The sequence below is a fragment of the Sorex araneus genome, chromosome 2 (assembly GCF_027595985.1).
Source record: "Sorex araneus isolate mSorAra2 chromosome 2, mSorAra2.pri, whole genome shotgun sequence".
Lineage (NCBI taxonomy): Eukaryota > Metazoa > Chordata > Mammalia > Eulipotyphla > Soricidae > Sorex > Sorex araneus.
In genome coordinates, this window is record NC_073303.1 from 44,064,881 (window position 1) to 44,085,811 (window position 20,931).

At 42.8% G+C, this 20,931-nt stretch overlaps 1 non-coding gene across 1 annotated transcript; it reads right to left on the reverse strand.

Moving 5' to 3' along the window:
- Nucleotides 1–20,066: 20,066 nt before the first annotated feature.
- LOC129402739 (small nucleolar RNA U3) lies at nucleotides 20,067–20,271 on the reverse strand. The gene has a single exon (XR_008628793.1). It is a non-coding gene; the product is annotated as a small nucleolar RNA U3 (small nucleolar RNA).
- Between the last annotated feature and the right edge of the window lie 660 nt (nucleotides 20,272–20,931).

Sequence of the window (20,931 nt, forward strand, 5' to 3'; positions counted from 1 at the left end):
GCGGCTAGAAGGCCAGCCAGGAGCACGGCTGCAGGCCAGGATCTAAAGAGCCCCCGAGAGGGCCGACACCAAGAGCACCAGTACTGGAAGAAGCTGCATGTAGAGACGAAGCCAGAGGGAAGAGAGAGGACAGAGAAGGCTGCCAGCTGGAGTTGCTGTTGACCAGGACTGTAAGATAAGAGACGCTGCTGCAGAGCCTTGGGGAAGCCTTGGGAGATACAGGCTTCCCCCAACCCCCAAGAGGACAGAGAGAGCCGCAAGACAGAACAGACAGGGGGATGCTCTCTCAGACAGGAGGAAAGAGCCCCAAGACCACTAGGAAGCAAATGGTGGCTGTCAGTGGGACAGCTAGAATGGGCACAGCGCATTCCTTTGAGAATGGTAAATTCCTTTCTTCTCTCCCCTCATGCTCCTCCTCCTCCTCCTCCACTTCCTTCTCCTCCTCCTTCTCCACCACCTCCTCCTCCTCCTCCTCCTTCTTGATAAAATGTCCAGATGTTAGAATACTTAGGAGAGGTTTTATGGCTTGGCTATCCTTATGGCATCACTCAGTGGTGACCAGTGGAAACTGGGATAGTTCTGAGTGCCCTGCTCGATGACAATGACACTCACTGAGTCACTCTAACTTCCTAGCAGACTTCATCTGTATTGTTCCCATTGATGAAGCTGTAGTCTTCTATGTGTTTTCAGGTATCCTAAAAACACATTGTTGTGTTTTTCCTTACTAACAGAGTGCCAAGGCAATCATGTTTTTCTTTGCTCTTTCTCATACATGTCACTCCTTTCTATTTTTGCTTCTTCATTTATTTTCAGAGAACTGACTCCTTCATACTTAGGAATGTCATCATGGTCTTTGGTGTCTGAAACTGGACATTCCACATTAATCATGAGCAAAAGATCCCACTGTACCTCCCATCTGTATTTTCTTACTGCTATTTGCTGGGCTTGAGGAATTAAACATTGGTGTCCTGGTTTATCACCAGAGTGAATGCTGGTTCCTTAGCTAGTGACTCAGTCTTTGTGACTTCTCTGCACTCATAACACCAGGAGACAATAGGTGCATGTTCAAGAACTCTACCCTCTGAGCCCACAGTGCCACCATGTGTGTTGATTATCAGATAAAAGCTATTTGGTTAAGTCAACGTCCAGAGCACTGGCACTGCCTTGGAAGGGAAGGCTCAGCCTTGCCAGGATCCAGAGCTGGTCAGTCTTTCATGGACCAACTCCCGCTTCCAAAGATGGAAGCTTTAACCAGGGTGATTGGGTCACTGACCAGTGATATCACATTGATCACTTATTGTGGCTTTACAGATGGCTACATAGGAAGTCATGAGAGTAAGAAGCTACTTGACAGATTCACAGTAAAAAATAAGGAAAGACCAAGAGGAACTAGAGAGAAACTAAGGCACATGAAAATCCCTGTTTGATGACTGGTACTACATGGTCTCCCAAACAGTACCAGGTATAACCCTGGAAGAACAAGCACACTTGTGAGTGTGGCTCTGATGGCACCCAAGCACTTCTGGGGCATCCCACAGGGGACAAGAATCACTGTATCCTCAGGTCTGTTCGCTTGGGAGACCCCCACCCCCCACAAAACGAGATTCATGATCAGCAGAGCACATGTGTTTACCAGAAGTCCCCGAGCTTAATTGACCCACTTTTCTCCTTTCAAATCCCCCGCCATGAAAATCTTCTTTCTTTAAACAAGTAAACATATTATGCATTGTATAACTGAGTCTTTAACCTGAACGCTTTATAACTTTCCACATGGTGAATTAATAAAAGAATTTAAAAAAAAAGTAAACATATTGTACCCCTCCATTGCACCCAAGACTACTACCACCCACTGGATCATTCCAGTGCCCTCGCAAGAGGAGAGTATTACCCACCCACCTTGGAAATCTCTGATCTAGACAGTAAAGTCATTTGACTGGTAGAAGTTGTGGGGTATCAGGGTCAAGGGTTGACCAGAGCCTGTGCCTCAACCTGGCATTCACACACTCTCTTGAAGCTCTGCAATGGCACCAATCCTTGGAGGTGTGCCTCACACAACATATACCCTGGGAAAACCATCTCTACAATTGATATTGTTCACTTACAAGTTGTGTGGGTATCCCTGTGGTTATAGAGCAAGATCTGGAGAGGGCACTCCAGCACAGCAGGAAATGAGCTGCTCAACACTAGCTTGCAAAGTCATGCAACTCTTGGATTTGCCACCTCATAGGTGGTCAGATTAGGTCAGACCCATTTTTGGTATCTCCTGGCACACAGCCGAGTCTTACTGTGCTTCTGAAAATCCTTCACCAAGAGATACATTTTCCAGTCTTTCTGGCAACTGATGAGCAGGTAAACTGACTGGGGTTGTGGGCCTCCACATATTTCAGTGCAAGTATTGGAATTTACAAGGTACATGCACACACATAGTGTCATTCATGAGAAAACTCAAACTCCAAGGAGCTTCTCCTGAGGACACAGTCATTACATTTCACACGGAGTCTGGTCAGGTCCAGTCAGCCTGCCCAGTGGGCTCAGGATCCCCCAAGAGTGGGACCTCCCTCTGGTTCTCTGGGGAAATGGCCCCAGTATCCTCCTTTCCAGTTCTTTCTGACTTAGGGTTTCAACAGCTGCTAGAGACTCTGTTTTTATTATTTTTGTTTTAGGTGCAAGTCAATTCTTGAAAGGTCAATAGCACCTTTGTAAGTAAGATAACTGATTTGAAGTTGTTTTATGTAACAGGCTTTAGAGAGAAGTCCAGACTGTTTTCACTGGGACTTGGCTGATGCGTTCAGTGCTGTGTTCTGGTGGAGGGGAACTTTTCTCAGTGTTCTCAATAAAGGCAAAGAAAGGAGTCATCCTTGGACCAGGCATGGGATCCACTCTTAGCATCTTGAAAGATACCTCAGAGCTTTCTCCATCAGAATCCAAAGTCTAAAAGTTAGTTTTTCTGTTGGAGAAAGGTAAGTCAGCTAATCAGTTCAACTCATCCTTTCCTCGTACCTCTTTTTATGAAAATGAGTTGGCTAATTTCACAAACCTACCTCCCATAGCCCTTATCTCGTCATTCAGATATCCTGGTACTTAAATGAATCCACATGTGTCCTCTGCCTAGTATCCAGTGTCTGCTGCCCAGATGGACCCTGCATCCCACTGGTCCTGTGCCAAAAGAGTCATACCTCCAAGTGAGAATATTATTCCAGAAACATCTGAGCTCAATTCCAAGTTTTTTCCCAGAGTCATGCCTCATTGAGAGAAAAGAGCACAGTGTAGAGGCGTGTGGAGACTCAAGCAAAGGGAGATGCTGTCCAGGAAGCAAGCCAGAGGGGGAGGGCAGTGTTCGCTGGCTTGGGTCCTGTTACACGGAGGATGGAGACGAGTCCCAGGGACCATTTCTCTTGTTCTTATCCCCCAGAGATGGAGCCCTGGCATCCGTAGACTTCTAAACTTGTGAGCTGTCTAGCTCACTTCCAGACAAAACAGCGAACACAAAGACAACAGAAATTGTTAGTCACCTGCAGTATCTCCTGGAAGAAAAAGTTCATATTAAGAAGGAGAGTTAAAGGAATGTCTAGAGGGTGTGAAGATGTGAAAAGAATTGTAAGGAGGGTGTGAAGAGAGTGTGTAGGTGTTTGTAGGGGTTGTGCTAAGGGGGTTCTGGAAAATTAGTATGTGTCTGTTGTGAACTGTGGGGATTAAGAGAAGGCAGGTATGCTAACCAAGTTTCACTACTAAGCCAGCAGTGTTGGAGGTGGGAAAGAACACAGGATGAAGTTTTTCTATGATCCTCCCGAAACTAACACAGTCATTTTATGTCTTCATAAATGTGAAATGACTCACATAAAAACTTTTCCAAATTAATTAAGGAGTCTTTAAAAGGTAGTAGAGAGGTTTTTATAGAGCAGCCATTGGGGAAAGCTTTGAGGGTATCTTACTTTCCCTACAGCTATTTAACTTTTAAATGGACTGGTTACTGAGTGGTTTAACCAAACTCTAAAATAATTAAAATTCTATAAATTCTCAATTAGTCATTAGAGAGAAATAGGTGTATATTAAGAGTTAAAACTAATCTATCTTTTTTTTCCTTTGAAGATGTGTTGATTTTAAAAAAAAAAAAGGTTGGTAGAAATAGGGAATTGAGAAAGAAGGACATTTTAGAAGTTTCTGGAAGAAAATTTGATTTTATTTTTAAACCCCACCCCCCCTTTTTTTAACCAGGTAGAAATAAAATCTGATGTTCTTATACATGCAAGTCCTCCATTCTATGACTGAATCCCAATTCTGGCCAGAAAAAAATTTGATTTAAAAGTAAGTTGCCTTACCATAATGTCCAAAAGTAGAGAGAGAGTAAGAGAGAAATTGTCTGCCATAGAGGTAGGGGAAGGAGTAGGATGGGGATGGGAGACACTAGGGACATTGGTGGTGGAGAATGTACACTGGTAGAGGGATGGGTGTTCGATCATTGTGTGACTGAAGCTCAAACGTGAAAACTTTGTAAGTGTATCCATGGTGATTCAATAAAAAAAGAAAAATAATAAGTTGCCTTTTCAGGTAAAATACAGTCTCAAGATGAGCATTATAGCATGGTAGTGATGAGACGGTGGGGACGGAGAATCCTGAGAGGACTCCTGCCCTCCCTCACCCAGAGTTTGGCTTCTGTGTCTTCTCTGCCCGGGTGAGGCTTTGGGTTTATGTCTGCAGGGAGAGTCAGCAGAGGTGATGGATGGTGCTTCAGGGGGTGGGTTCCAAGACACATAGACGTCTGTGTCTCCCTGCATTTGTGACACGGCCTATGCTGCTCTCCCTGAAAAAGTAAACTGCCACTACATGAACTGCCTAAACTTAGGTCTACGTGTCAGGGAAACCCAGAAAATCTCCAGAAACAAATCCAGAAATAACAAAATCCTGCCACAACCTAGCTAGCTTGCCAGGAGATCCTAAGCTGAAGTGGAAAGACAGCTGCTGGGCACTTCGATGACAGCCACTGAGACCTGGGCAAAGTCAACAGAGCTTGCTGGCGATCCTGACTTGTGGATATGGGGGATTAACATGTGTGTGTGTGTGTGTGTGTTGTGGGGGAGGTTCTGTTTTTAAAAACAAATGTATTATAATAATTTTCAAATACATACAATCCATCCATTAAGGGAATAAGTTTCAGCACCATAGTCTATTCACAAGAGGATATAACCATCAGCACTAATTCTAATTTTGACCCTTCTGTCCTAAAAAATCCCCAATCCATCGGGTGTCATTCCACACTTTCCCTCAATTCTGCCCAGCCCTAAGAAACCACTGTCTATAGTTCCTGTCTCTGTCTCTCTCTCTATTTATCTATTTTGGACATGTCATATAAGTGAAATCATATAATATTTTAATGACTGGCAACTTCCACTTACCATATTGTCCTTAAGGTTCACATATGATGACATCCATTATTACTGTATTTATTTTTGTTTTGTTTGTAGCACACACTCAATGTGCTCAGGAATTACTTCTAACTGTGCTCAGGGATCACTCCTGGCAGGGCTCAAGCGACCATACGGGTGCCAGGGATCAATCCCGGGCCAACTGTGTGCAAGAACCCAATCCACTGTTCTATTTTTCCAGCCCCTTTGTATTCATTATTTATGTCTAAATGTTATGTATATACAATATTTATTGATATATTTGTGGTTGTTCCATTATATATCGCTTCACACAACTTATTTTGAAATGATAAACCAACTTTGCATTCCTAGGAGAAATCTTATTTGGTCATGGCATGTAATTCTATTTATGTGTTGTTAAATTCAGTTTGCATTTTATTCACACTTTCCCTATATTCAATATCTATCAGGGATTCTGGTCTGTAATTTTGTTTGATGTATTTGTTTTGCTACAGGATAATACTGGGCTCACAGAGCCTCATAGAGTTTGGAAGAACTCCCCCCCTTCATTTTTTTTCACAGACTTGTGAGGGTATGGTATTAAATATCTGTAAACATTTGGTAGAATTCACCAGTGAAGTCACCTGGGCAAGACCTAGTGAAATAGTCTTTTTCTTCATGATTTCATGTCAATAATTTATAAATTTCTAGGAATTTCTCAGTTTATGTAATTAATTTGTTGGCACATAATTCACAATATTACCTTATAATGCTTTATTTCTATAAGGTCGTGTTTCATTTTTTCCACCGAGAAATGTAGGTAAAAGTCTATTGATTTGGTGAATCATTTTTAAAAAGCCATCTTTAGTTTCCTGAATTTTCTAAATTGTTTTACTTTATGTTATTAATTGCTACAATAGTATTTATTATAATAAATAATCAATTGGTTTACTATAATGCTTTATATTGTTTTACTACACTATAATAAACAATCACGGCAGAACCTGGCAAGCTACCCGTGGGGCATTTGATATGCCAAAAACAATAACAAGTCTTACAATGGAGACGTTACTGCTGCCTGCTTGAGCAAATCAGTGAACACTGGGACAACAGTGTTACAGTGTTATAATAAACAATAATATATATTATAATAAATAATCAATTGTTTTACTTTATGTATTAATCTTTACAATAATATTTCTTTTGTTCACAGGGTTTGGTTTTATTTGCTCTCATTTCCCACTGTCCTGAGGGGATAAGTTTGAATTACTTATTAGAACGATCTTTATTCTTTTTGTTGCTATGTTTTGGGAACACAACTAGAAGTAGGGCTTATTCCTGGCCCTGTGCTTTGACTTCTGGCAGGCTCAGGGGACCATATGGGATACTGGTGATTCAAACTGGTCTGTTCATGCAAGGGATACATTCGAACCACTGTACTATTACTTCAATTCTGAGATCTTTATTTATTTTTAGGCAGTGTGTGTCACAGCCAGTGGTTCTCAGGCGTACTCCTGGCTCTGCGCTCATTGGTTCCTGTCTGTCTCTATTTCTCTCTCTCTCTCTCTCTCTCTCTCTCCCTATATATATATATATATATATATATATATATATATTTATATTTATATACTGTGTGGCATCACTCCTGGTGGTACTATGGGAACCATAAGTGGTGTCAGGAGTAGCACAAGTAGGAGGATACAAGGGGTTTCCTATGTAATAAGTCACTTTTCTTTTGGTGTTGTCAAGATTTTCTCTTTGTCTTTCAACATTGTCCACTATGACGTGTATGTCTGAGAGTGGCTATCTTTATATTTTAATCTCCCTGAAGGTTTTAATTTCTTGGATGCAATCAGACATTACTTAGTAATGAGGATGTACTTTAAGGAATGCATCATTAGGTAACTTTGTTGTATGAACTTCACAGAGTATAATTGCACAAACCCACATGGTTTACAGACCATAAACAGTTGCTACAGATGGGCCAGTCATATATATAACATTTTGCTATTTGAAATGTGATCATGGAGCACATTCAATTTGGGAAGTTTTTAGTCACTACTTACTCAAAATTGTGTTGTCCCAATATTTCTGTGTTTAATTGTGTAAACATATTACCAAGACGGAAATTAATTCCCTTCCCCTGCCCCCAACATTGTCAGGCATGGATTCTCCACTCTCTGTCTCAAAGAGTCAGATTCCTTCTGTAGAGATTCAGGGTTACTGTGAGACCTCCCTTTCTCTGGACAGAATCCCTCTTCCACTGTTCTTCTAAGAGCTGGCGGCAGGGAGAGGTGTGATGGAGTGCGGGGAGGGGAGCTAACCCTACTTCTCACAGGAAGCTCCTTGGTGAGGCGTATGCCAGCTTCTGGTTGTGTATTTTAAGTTCTGACAGAATAGCTCTCCACCCTACAAGTGAGCTGGGGCAGGGGTTCCAGGGCCTCTGGACACTCAGCCTGTCGTATCAGGGTTGGAGTGTATGGTGCAAGCTTACGGCCCATGGGGAGCTGGAGAGAGAGATCTGACCTTTGGGACTTTCCAGAGTAGATTTGCAGTGCAGAGCTGGGAGGTGAGAAGTACCAAAGCCCAATTGTCCCCAGATGAACCCACAGAAACCCTAGACGAGGACCCAGTGGAGAGGAATCTCTGAGTTCCAGGTTGTATGTGTTGGAGTAGAGTTTCTATTGCTGCTGTGGGAGTGGATAGAATGGGGGGAGAGCATCAATTGCCATGACTCTCACAGCTCCTTAGGGGCTGTAGTCAGTGTTCTTAACTGAATGCTTTACCATTTGCTGTACAGCCTTAGAACTATGTCCAGGGTTTTCCAAAACTTAATTTTGTCCATTAAATTGTTCTGTTGGACAGAGGGTTTATGAAGTGTTTTATTTGGGCATTCTAATGGTCTTATAAGTTTAATTTTAAGTGCAAGTAAATTTGTTACCTGGCAATAGAAAACTAATATAAGTGTAGCTTATGTTTTGATTGCTACTACATATAGAGAATGGAAAAGAAGTTGCTGGAGATATTATAGGGATTATTCTTCTCTATGAGAGTTCTACTTTACATCAACATTGGAGAGTGGGGAAGTCAAGGAACATATCCCTGCCCCTCCTCTGACAGACCATAGGGACCACCTCAATATTCCCAGGAGGGTTTGGGAGTGCCTCATCCAGCTGTAGAGCCTAAAGCACCTTTTCATGGTGCAATGTATGACCAAGAGAAAATAGTCAGGATGAAATAATTGTTTAATTTGGGATATTAAATGTAGATGTGACTTTAACAGAGGAGACAGCAGTTAAATTTAATTAAAAGTTCTTAGCAAATAACTAGGGTGTGTTTTACTTTCAATCACCCTGTTTGGGATTATTGGTCAATTATCCCTAACTATGATTGATTCGCTAAATTATCCTACTTCAATAAAAAAAACACTTGCATTTATGGAAATAAGGTTGATTTTCCCCAACAATCCAATCACTAAGACAGTCTTATTTACAGGGATTTTTTCTCTCCTAGTGTCAGGTAGGATTTGTAGCACCTGACCTGGGGCTAAGTCCCTAGCTTACTCAGAAGAGGTGTTGTGAATCTTGACAACAAGATGTTGTGAAGCTGATATTTTCTAAGATGAAAAAAAAAAAAACCAGAGGCCCATCAAGGGCACAGAAACTGTAAGTTGCTACTGTTCCTCTAGGGGTATCAAAACACAAACCTCAGAGTTTTGAGTCTCTTACAGGAGCACTGATTCCTGTGAAGAGTCAGAGCTAACCCTCAAACAGTGAGAGGCTGATTTTAAAAAAAGCCACTCAGAATCACATGTTTGATATTTTATGCCATGTTTTAATGGTATAATAGTTTGATTAAGAAATAGTGCACAACTTAATGCCTGTACTGCAAACCACAACACCCAAAGACAGAGAGAGTAAAAGGAAATGTGCCTGCCACAGTGGTGGGATGGGGGGTGGTGAGGCCGGGGTGGGGGGTGTGCTGGGAGGGATACTGGGAACATTGGTGGTGAGAATGGGCACTGGTGGAGAGAAAGGTACTCGATCATTGCATGACTGAAATGTAGTCTGTAACTGTACCTCACAATGATTCATTAAAATAAATAATAAATAAATAAATAAATAGAACAAAAAAACAGGGCAGAGACTTTATGACACCCAACACCAATTTGTACTATATAATACATGGTAGTTCTCTGTAGATCCCATTGAAATGTATTGTGTGTCTATGCAAATACAAATAATATGGTGTCTTCCTATCTAGATACGTATCTTCCTGTTATAGGCAGAGACTTACAGAAACACAGAATCAAACAGATGCGCATGCACCACTGGTAGCACACTCTGTGTCTCCTCTCTGTCTCTATCTCCTTTGTCTTCTTTCTCTCTCCTGACTTCCATGGAAGTAGATATTGAAAGATAGAGATGGAGATAAATACAGAAAAGGATAGAAACAGAGATAGAGGCCTACTCTGCCCTGCCTTGCAAGTTCCAAGTACTTTAAAAACATTGTCTCATTTATTCCATGCAACAAGACTGTGAGAGAGATATGCAGTGGCCCCCAAATTCTACTCGCTTGAAAACTGTGAATGTGAGTTCATTTAGTAAAGGGTCTTTGCAGAGACAGACATATGAAGACGAGATTGCCCTGGATTAGGATGGTTCTTAAATCAAGTGATTGGTGTCTTTGTAAAAATGAAATTTAGACACAATTGGGGGAACTAGGAAAGGCTACATAAGATGAAGAGAGAGACTGGAGTGATGTGTTTACTAGCAGAGAAAAGTTCAAGATTGACAACAACCTGTAGCTGGAAGAATCCAGGAAAATTCCTCCCTTTGCCTTCAGTAAAGCCTGGTCCTGACAGTACTTAAATTCAGGGCTTCTTGCATCCAGAACCCCAAGAGAATAGATTTCTGTTATTTAAAGCTGACCTGTTTATGATGCTTTGTTAGGGAGCCCTAGAAAATTAGTACAAGGTATATTTGTTCCCTTGTTACATGGGGATAAGTATAATCAGTAGAATCAAGAAAATGTCCTCAGGCTGCACAGTCAACAGTTACAGGGACAAAACGAAAATGCAGTCAAATAGGGTGTCAAGGGTCGAGGGGCCAATGAAAATGTTTCCTCCCAGTTTGTGGAAAGAAATTTTCCAACAAATGAATTTTTACTATTCTGGCTGTTTGAATAACATATAATTTTTATGTTCTTTATTGTGCTTTTTTTCTATCGTGCCCTGTTTTTGATGGCATCTGGGTATGTTTATCCCCCATAGAGAACTGTCTCTAGAGAGTCACAGCTGCCATCACTGAGACCGTGGCTGGGCTGCGGGGCCCCACCCGACCCTTCCCTTCTGGCAGAGGCACAGGGAGTCCCGTTGGGGCCACGCAGAAACCAGCCATGGGGAACAGCAGCCCCTTAACTCTGCAGTGCAGCAGAGCGGCGCAACCCAAACACGGTGGGATGACACAGATCTAACACTGGTTAGTATTTTCCGGTCAAAGGAGGATCCCATCTTCCAGGTTTAGTTCCTCAGAGCACCTGCTTCTTGGGAAGGGGCCTTCAGGAATTCTGCCTCATCCCGACACAAGACACAGCATGTGACTCTGCACCACCATGTGACCCTACGCTGACCTTTGACCTGACTCTGACTACTCTGCTGCAGGCTATGAGCACATTTCTACCAGTTGATGGTTATTTCTATGATCACTGGAGGATTTTGAAAATGTCATCTTCCCTGAGATCTTCTTCCTCCTGTGAGGGGTAGCTCTAGAGGGTAGCACAGGATGGGGCATGCCTCTCCTCATGTCCAGGGTCAGCAGAGGAGCCAGGGCAATGTTCTCAGGTCGGCCTCCAGACTGATGTGATGCCCCAAAGGTTAGCTTCGCTCAGAGAAATCTTCCGTATCCCATGAATGCCAATACTTTGGGAAGTCTGGGACCAGCACCTGCTGAGCACAGTCCCCTGAGCACCACCTGCAAGGACCTCCAAGCACTGAGCTGGGAGTAGCTTCCAAACACTGCAAATAGGGATGATTGGAAGATATGATCAGCTGGAGAGCATTTTCTTCAGTCCAAGAGTTATGTATCCAATGCAAGCCAGAATCCTAGATCTCTTCATTCCTAAGATTACCACTACTACTTGATCTATCGAACGGGGGGGTTGTGGGTCCTTCTGCTTTTTAATCCTTTGGAGAAGAAACAGAAGTATGCACATCCTGGCAGAGTCATGGGTGCTGATGTCTGTTTGAAGTTTCCACAGGAATAGGGGATGAGCAAGGAATGGCGACCAACAAGCTCTGGGAAATGATTTTTACTAGGCAGAGCCAGAGACTCACCAAGGGCATAAGGTTGGGGGAGGGTTTACCGATCATTATTCCAATTACATACAAGATGAGATATACATATACAGGAGTAGAAGGAGGAGTAAAGAGACTAATTTGTTTAAATATGACATGAAAACATGTTGTTAAAGGTTGAGTGATACTCTCAGGAGGAAAGAAAAAGGGGCTTCTGATTGCCAAAGTATCCTTGAATAAACGATTTTCAGGAGGTGAAGGATGTATGTATTCAATTGAACACTGGTATATTGGCAAATAACTCCTAAATCTATTGCCATACTCTCAACTGCAAGGTAACAGAGGCTTTGAGTGACTGTTTGCTAATGTTATGTACCATTCTCATGGATCAAGCATCTCCTAAGAGTGGCCTGGACAATGGAGCAACAGACACTAGAGAGACAAGATGCTGCCACGTGTGGCTGGTAAGAGATCTGTTTAGTGGGATTTGTTTCAAAGTCCCCAGAGGAAATTTTTAAAAAACAAGATGAAAACAATCAAGCTGTTTATAATAATTTTCTTACAATGAAACTTGAAGACCTTCAGAAAGTATTATCAAGAATAAGATTTGAGTGGAAATCTGCATCCTATATTTGGAATTCTTGGTATTATCACTTCTGGGTTGGTAGACACCAATTGACAAGCTTAGATGAACCCCACCTGAGTTGCTAAGGGTATGTGACTCAAAGCCTCTGTTATTTGCAGTTGAGAGTATGAAAACAGATTTAGGAGTTACTTGCCAAACAACATTTCAATTTTAGTTAGCTTTTTTCCCCCTTTTCCTCCCCTATACCAACTCAGATTAATTCTTAAAATTAACAGTTGTTGTTTTCCTAAAAAAAAAATTATACACAAATCAGCTGCACTTTAAACTAATGGAAAAAACAGCATTTTTCTTATGAAAATTATGTGCTGGAGGCAATGTGAATGAATAGTCAATATCAGAAATATACTTAGAAACATTTTCCCCAGATTTTGATTTGTAGAAGCCAGAGTAGGAATAGTAAATCCAGAGTTAAAAAACAGATTTTATTCTATTATTGAGACTAAATTACAGGCCACCAAAATTCCCAAAACTCTTGGTACATTTGCGCGCAAGCACACACACACACTTTGCACAAAGAGGGTGTCTCAGCAGTGCTCAGGAGGTTCAGGACACCACCCAGTGATTCTCAGCCAACTGGAATGGCAGTTCAAAGCAAAGGCCTGAAGATGCAGTTTTGCCTGATGCCAGAAGTTACCCAAGCTACTCTGGCAGTGCTCATGGGTGTCCAAAGATACACCTAGCAGTGCTCAGTTGATCATCTGATGCCAGGAATCAAACTATGGTTAGCTGCACGTAAAGCAAGTGCCTTAACTCCTGTACTATGTCTCTGTCTCACCTTTAATTTATTTACTTATTTGTGGTTCCCGGCTCATTTCTTAAACCCAGGCCTCATGCATAAATATGAAGCAATTGCTTCTTTGCTGAGCCATATCCCCAACTCCTACCAAGATTCCTGGGTGTTCAGCCTCCCACGTGCATGGATAGATGCCATGCTTTGTGATAGCTGTGAAACTGCCAAAGAACGAATCCAACCAAGCTTGGGTTATACCAGCAATCTCTGCAATAGGCAGCTTATGAAAGTGTAAAGTGTCATAATTTGTCGTCCTTTGGTTCTCATTTTCCTTTCTGTGAAGGCAGCCAGGTTGTGTGGCACACAAGCAGAGGTGCCAATAAGATTCTCCCTTGCTGGAACTCTGTTTCCTTGAGTGAAGTAAGAGTTTGCCTAAGGATCCTTCCCAAAGAATCTTTGTAAGCAGCCAGGCGGAAAGGGGAAGATTTAGGAGTCAAAAATATAAAAAAGACCCTAGGGAGCAATGAAACATATATATTTATATACACATATATATATACACATATGTGTGTATGCGAGCCAGGCTGTTTCCCTCGGGGTGCCCCAGAGGGGGCGGGTGAGTGCCCTTCCCGCCCCAAGGGACCCAGCCCCGGCAGCCAAAACCCCCACAACCCAACTCTGCCATGCTCAAGGCTGTTCCCACACCCTCTGGCCGAACCTCATGTATGAGTGAACATATTCCTGGACTGTTCATACACACACACACACACACACACACACACACACACACACAAGATCTACGAAGAGGATCTTAAAGCAGTGACACTCTGAGAACATGCATAATCTAGACCTAGTTTTAAATGTCAGTTTCCAATCAATGGAACCACACACCATTCCCTGGAGAGATGGTTGGTTCTAGCAAATCGTCAAGGAAAATTCAAGATAAGCTTCGAAATTTTGAAGACTGCATTGGAGCCAATGTGGAAAACTTCCCAATGGCCAAAGCTGGAACAAATTGAGCAACAAAATAAACAAAGAGAATATAAGACAGCAACCCAGAGGAAGAGAAATATCCATGAGCACAACTGGTATAAATAAATGATTGGAAAATAAATAAATGGAGGAAATGGGGCAAATATTTCTTCAAGATTTCCAAGTAGAGAATCTCTTCATCGGCCACCATCCAGATCACACAGTTTTTTCTCCCAGAAGGGAGCAACATGACAGCCGCCTCAGCCACACCACCGGACTCTGCGAGCCAGGCTGTTTCACTCGGGGTGCCCCAGAGGGGGGTGGGTGAGAGCCCTCCCCGCCCCAAGGGACCCAGCCCCAGCAGCCAAAACCCCCACAACCCAACTGCTGCCATGCTCAAAACAGTTCCCACATGCTCTGGCCGAACCTCATGTATGAGTGAACGTATTCCTGGACCGTTCGGCCATGAGTATAAGACACTCCCTACCCATTCTCCATAAATCCCACACCACATTTGATGGGGCTCAAATAGTAGGCAGCAAATCATAATGGGAAATATATATGTATATATTGCATATAGACATAGTTTTAGATATATTTACAAAAGCTCACAAAAACTGTCCCAGAAACTAGACAACCTTTAACAACATGATAGTGATATTCTAAAGAATGTCTTAACGGCCTTTGCCAAAATAGAACAATCTTCACACTATCTCCTCTATGAATACTTTTTTTTGTAGCATTTTCAGCGGTTTTCCATAACAAACAATACAGAATATATTATTTCGATTGTGCTTTGGAACAGGGATTGGGGCTTGGAATGGAAACATCCCAGATTTGGTGGTGGGAAGGTATAATGGTGGTGGGACTGGTGTTTGAATGAACTGTAATCAAATATTATGAACCACCTTATAAAATAAAAAATTTTAAAAAGGGAATTATCAAAAATAAAAATAATAAAGTAGTGCAAAGGACCGAGTCAACATGAGAGCTCCACAGTAATACTGACAGGCAAGATCCACAGATGATTCTAGAATCAGTGGGTGAAAGTTAAGAAAAAGGTAGGTAATTGGCAGAGCCTCAAAGCACCTATCACAGAGGTGTATTAATTACTGAGGTGATTTAACATATGTCAATGGATTCTTTGATCCAGCTCCAGGAGGCAGCTCTCACTACCACAGCTCTTGAAAAGAGCGAGAGTTTGTGTGTCAGGCTCTAATTTAATGGAAGGGAAACAGAGACCCTCTTCTATCAGGAGACCCTTCAGGACAGGACTTTCTGATCGTTTGTATTTCAGTAAGTGGTGATGGCACACACCTCTGTGTCATTCTTCCGAAAATCCCCAATGTAGTATCCATGAGAAAGATCGGACATACCTGATCTTGACTCTTCATGGGGTAAGGTCATTGAAACAAGTGAAAAACTGAAAACTGTCCCAGAAACTAGACAATAAGCAAACCGTGAAATCCCAGATGGGGTTCTGGGTCACAAAGGGGACCTCAGTAAAAGGAAGAATACTCTTGGGTTTAGCTAATAGGACACCAGGAATGCTAACTTGTTGTTGTTGATTTTGTTTTTGTTTGGGGACCACACCTGCCTGTGCTCAGGGCTTATTCCTGGCTCTGCACTTGGGGATCACTCCTGGCAGGCTCGGGGACCACATGGGACCCCAAATATTGAATCCAGGTTGGCCATGTGCAAGCAAGTGCCCTACCCACTGTGTGCTAATTTCTTAGTTTTGACCAATGTACTGTGGTAAGAGTCAAACTTTAGGATTTGGGTGAAAATGAAATCCTTTACATTTCATTTTTACAACTTTTACAGCTCTTATGTAAATCCAAAATTATCTTGAAATAGGTTCTTTCTTTTTTTTAAATTTTTATTAGTGATTCACCAGGCTGGAGTGATAGCACAGCGGTTGGGCATTCACCTTTCACGCGGCTGACCCAAGTTCGATTCCTCCGCCCCTCTCGGAGAGCCCAGCAAGCTACCGAGAGTATCGAGCCCGCGCGGCAGAGCCTGGCAAGCTACCCGTGTGTATTGGATATGCCAGAAACAGTAACATAAGTCTCTCAATGAGAGATGTTACTGGTGCCCGCTTGAACAAATCGATGAGCAACGGGATGAGAGTGACAGTGACAGTGAATCACCGTGAGGTACAGTTACAGACTTATAAACTTTCATGCTTGTGTTTCAGTCATATAATGATCAAATACCCATCCCTCCACCAGTGCCCATTTTCCACCACCAATGGTCCCAGCATCCCTCCCACCACCCCCACCCTGAGATAGGTTATTTATTTTAAAAAAATTAAAATAAGAAGTGGTACATTAAAGATGGGCTAGGAAGACAGTTGTGCTAAATCCTTGTAAGACAGAAAAATATGTGCATTCCCAAAGGACCTCATTCATTCATGGGATTAAAAAAACACAACTGAGACCAGACAATCTCAACTAGAAGATAACTCTCAGACATGGCCTGAAAAGCTAAGGTTGTCAGAGAAGGGGAGCACAGGAGGAACAAAAGATGAAAAAGGTGAAGAGGGTCCAGTAGATGTTGGTGAAAGGATATTGGCACTTTGGCAGTGGGAATGGCCTAACAGCCTACTTTTGAAGAGGTGTTAAAAAGCACACGTGAATCCAGCGAATTTATGTTACCTCGATAAGAGACATGCAGTTCTGTTTACTGCCCAGACTAAATCCTTCCTCTTGCTGAGGAAATACAGCTTGAGATCCTAATTTAGTTCAAAGTGATAGTCATCAAACACATTTTTTCCCTGAAGAAGAGTTGTAACTATGGCTAGAAAGTATTCTGAACAAGGCAGCTCTCTGAGGTGTAATTTTCAAACAGCAAATGGCAGCTGTGGGAAGGCTACTTTCAAGACGCGAAATGCCACAATCTCATACAGTTGCTAAAGTTGTGGTCTCCACCATCTGACTTGTCAATTCCATTTCCGTTTAGGAATTTAATCTAATTTTTTTGGGGGGCACACCTGGAGATGCTTAGGATTACTTCAGGCTATGCCTGCAGGAAGCACTCTTGGCCATACTCAGGGGAACAGATGGGATGCTGGGGATTGAACCTGCTCGGCTGCATGCAAGACAAGTGGCTTATCCACTATACTATATCTCTACACACACCCCAAGTTTAATTTGTTAAGAAATCACATAAATGTGCAAGTATTCAGCTATGAAGACTGAAGACATTCACTGTTCTTTATTATTTTAATTATAATACATTGGAAATAAACCAATATCTAAAAAAAGATTTAATTTGTGTCTTGAATAAATAATGTATAAATTTATGTCTGTAAAATAAATGCTAAACAATCGCTTTAAAAGATGTTGATGTATAATGCATCATTCAGTGGCAAACTATGAGCAACTGTGATCTCACTGTTATATTATATGTCCTAGGTATATCCTAGAATATATTTCCAGGTTTGTGTAGTTATACTCTATAATATTCACCCAATAACAAAACTGCTTACAGGACATTTCTAAGAATATACATCCGTCATTAAGTTACACATGACTGTTATATCAACCTTTAAAAGGGGGAAGGAAATTCTTACCCATTCTACCTTATGGTAGGATCTTCGACAGCATTAAGCTAAATGAAAGAAGTCAGTCATGAAAGGGTAAAAATTGTCTGATTCCTCTACTTGCAGTCCTTAAAGTAGTAATATCCTTGAAAACAAAATTATAGTGATGTTTGTGAGAGGCCCAGGAGAAGATAAGTGCGAAAGAGTGGGTAATGAGCAGCACTGTAGCACTGTCATCCCGCTGTTCATTGATTTGCTCCAGCGGGCACCAGTAAAGTCTCCATCTTGAGACTTGTTGCTACTGTTTTAGGCATATAGAATACGCCATGGGTAGCTTGCCAGGCTCTGCCGTGTGGGCAAGACACTCTCGGTGGCTTGCTGGGTTCTCTGAGAGGGACAGAGGAGTCTATTTTGCATGCTGAAAAAGTTCTGAATATGAACGACGGCGATGGCACAGCAACGTGAAGGTACTACTACATGAGCCAGTTCCATAAAACATCACCCTATCCAGCCTGGTCCCTATTTGTGCATGGAATGCTGGCTAATACAGTACGTTTACTGCCTGTACAGTGTGGAGTGCTTGGTGGATAGTAAGTAAACGTATGAATTAAAAAAGTAAATAATGCGAATATACCTAACACTTCTTTTTAAGTTTTCTATTTAGGTACTGTGAGTTATAGAGTCTTTCGTGATTGAATTTTAGGCACCAGTAGGTTACAACACCAATCCCTTCACCAACACCCTCTGCCAATATCCCCAGTTTCCCTCCTACCCACCACTCTACCTCTATGAAGGACGCTTATTTTTTTCACTTTAGACATTGTGGTTTACAGTACATGCCAATGATAGGGTTTCTTGCATAACAGTTTGCCTACTTTCAACACCCCCACTTCCTCCGAGTGACCACTTCTCTGTTGTCAGAGTTACATCACTGCTTTTCTTTAGTGAAACTAGGTAGTATTTATAGAATGAAACTTGCTTAGAAAGATGTAAGAGGAGAGAAAGAGGGAAAAATGGGTTCAAGAAATAAAATGGGCTTCTCCAGAGTGGGAAGAAGCAAACAAAGAAACAGACACAAGCAAGCATGTTCAAGGGGGAACACAGGCTTGAAGAGTGAGCTTCAGAGACTGGCACACAATCAAAAAAACAAAAGCAACCAGTGCTGGTGTGGTTGTGGGAAGCAAGGGATGCAGACTGGTCCAGCCTTTAGGAAAACAATATGGACAGTCCTTCAAAAACTAGAAATTGAGCTTCCATATGACCCTGCAGTACCATTTCTGGGAATATATCCCAAGCATGCAAAAAAGCAGTAGAAATGAAACCTGCACTTGTATGTTCACTGCAGCACTGTTCACAATAGCCAGAATCTGGAAACAACCGGAGTGCCCGAGAACAGACAACTGGTTAAAGAAACTTTGATACATCTACACAGTGGCATACTATGCAGCTGTTAGGAAAGATGAAGTTATGAAATTTGCTTATGATTTGATGGTCATGCTAAGTGAAATGAGTCAGAGAGGGTTAGACATAGAACAACTGCACTCATTTGTGGAATATAAAATACATAATATGAGACTGACACCCAAGAACAGTAGACACCAGGGCCAGGAATATTGCTCAATAGTTAGAAGCATTTCTCATGAGTTGGGAGAGAAGACAGCTGAAATAGAGAGGGGATTATGAAGCCAATGATGGTTGGAGGAATTGTTCGGGATGGGAGATGTGTGCTGAAAGTAGATAAAGGACCAAACATGATAACCTCTCAGTTTTTATATAGCAAACCATAATGCCCCAAAGTAGAGAGAGAGTATGGGGGAAATTGTCTGGCATAGAGGCAGTAGGAGGATTGGAAAGGAGGAGAGATAATACTGGGGACATTGGTGGTGGAGAATGTGCACTGGTGGAGGGATGGGTATTCAATCATTGTATGAGTGAAACTCAAACATGAAAGTTTTGTAACTATCTCACGGTGAGTCCAAAAAAGTGAAGAATCCTGGCCGGTGGGCACCACAACACCAGAGAATGCTCCAGACCTCAAACTGAGCCAGTAACACCGGGGTGCCCCAGATGGAGCAAGTGCAGTCTCCCCACCTTCTCCAGAAGGCGACCATGAGCTTCTACATGAGCTTCTCCTGGAGACCATGAGCTTCTACAAACATGGCTCCGGTATGTGGGGACCAGGACTATTTCTCCAAACCACATGGGGGCACTGGAACTGGGCAGTTATATCCCAGCTTCCAGCTCACCCCTGACCCCAGAAGTCACACCCTCAACCCACCCCCAGTGCCATCTTGCCACACTCAGCAGTGAAGAATCTTGGCCGGCGGGCACCACAACACTGGAGAATGCTCCGGACCCTAAACCGAGCCAATAACACCAAGGTGCCCCAGATAAAGGAGGAGCAGTCTCCCCACCTGCTCCAGATGGAATCCCGGTGACACTGAGCTTCTACAAACATGGCTCCGCTATGTGGGGACCAGGACTATTTCTCCAAACCACCTTTCCAGATATACAAAAGCACTATCAGATTGCATCTCTCCCTCTCCAGGGGAGAGAAAATGATCATCAGTGGTAAAAGACAGCTGCAAAGGCAACACCTAGGACAGGTTTCATGCTCAGGAGATGATCCTCTGGCTCCCCTCGTGGTTCCGGGTGCTCTGCGGGATCAGAGAAGCTTCTCTAGCAGTGAACTGTAGAAACGATCCCTGACAGTGTGTTCTTTGGTCTGAATTCTGGCACATGGTTTACAGTTGTTGTCTGGCAGTTGATGTGGCGTCCCACTTCAAAAAACTGGAGCAGTGACTGGAGATTGTTATCACATGTACTCAAAAACATACATTCAGGACACACACAGGAATCTCGGACCCGAGCAACTTGCAGCAGAGATGGACCTTGCAGTAGGCCTTCTCCGCTGGGCTGCTCCAGACAGGGCCAGGTGCCGTCCCACCACCTGCCCTCTAAGAGCTCCAGAAGTCGCCATTTTCTAGAAGCCAGCAAGAAGCACCAGGTATGAGCCACGGTGAGAGTAAATCTCAAGTCTCGAGGGACAGAGGAGTGCGCCCGCCTTCCCCTAGCCCCATGGGACACAGAGATGACACCACATCCGCCCACCATCTACTTAAGCTCCATGTGGCCACAATCCAGAGACACACACAGAAATCTCGGACCTGAGCAACTTGCTGCAGAGATGGCCCAGGACTTTGCAATAGGCCTTCTCTGCTGGCTGCTCCACACAGAGGCAGGTGCCGTCCCACCTCCTGCCCTCTAAGAGCTCCGGGGGTCGCCATTTTATAGAAGCCAGCAAGAAGCACCAGCTCCCACGTGGCCACGATCCAGAGACACACACAGGAATCTTGGACACAAGCAACCTGTGGCAGCTAT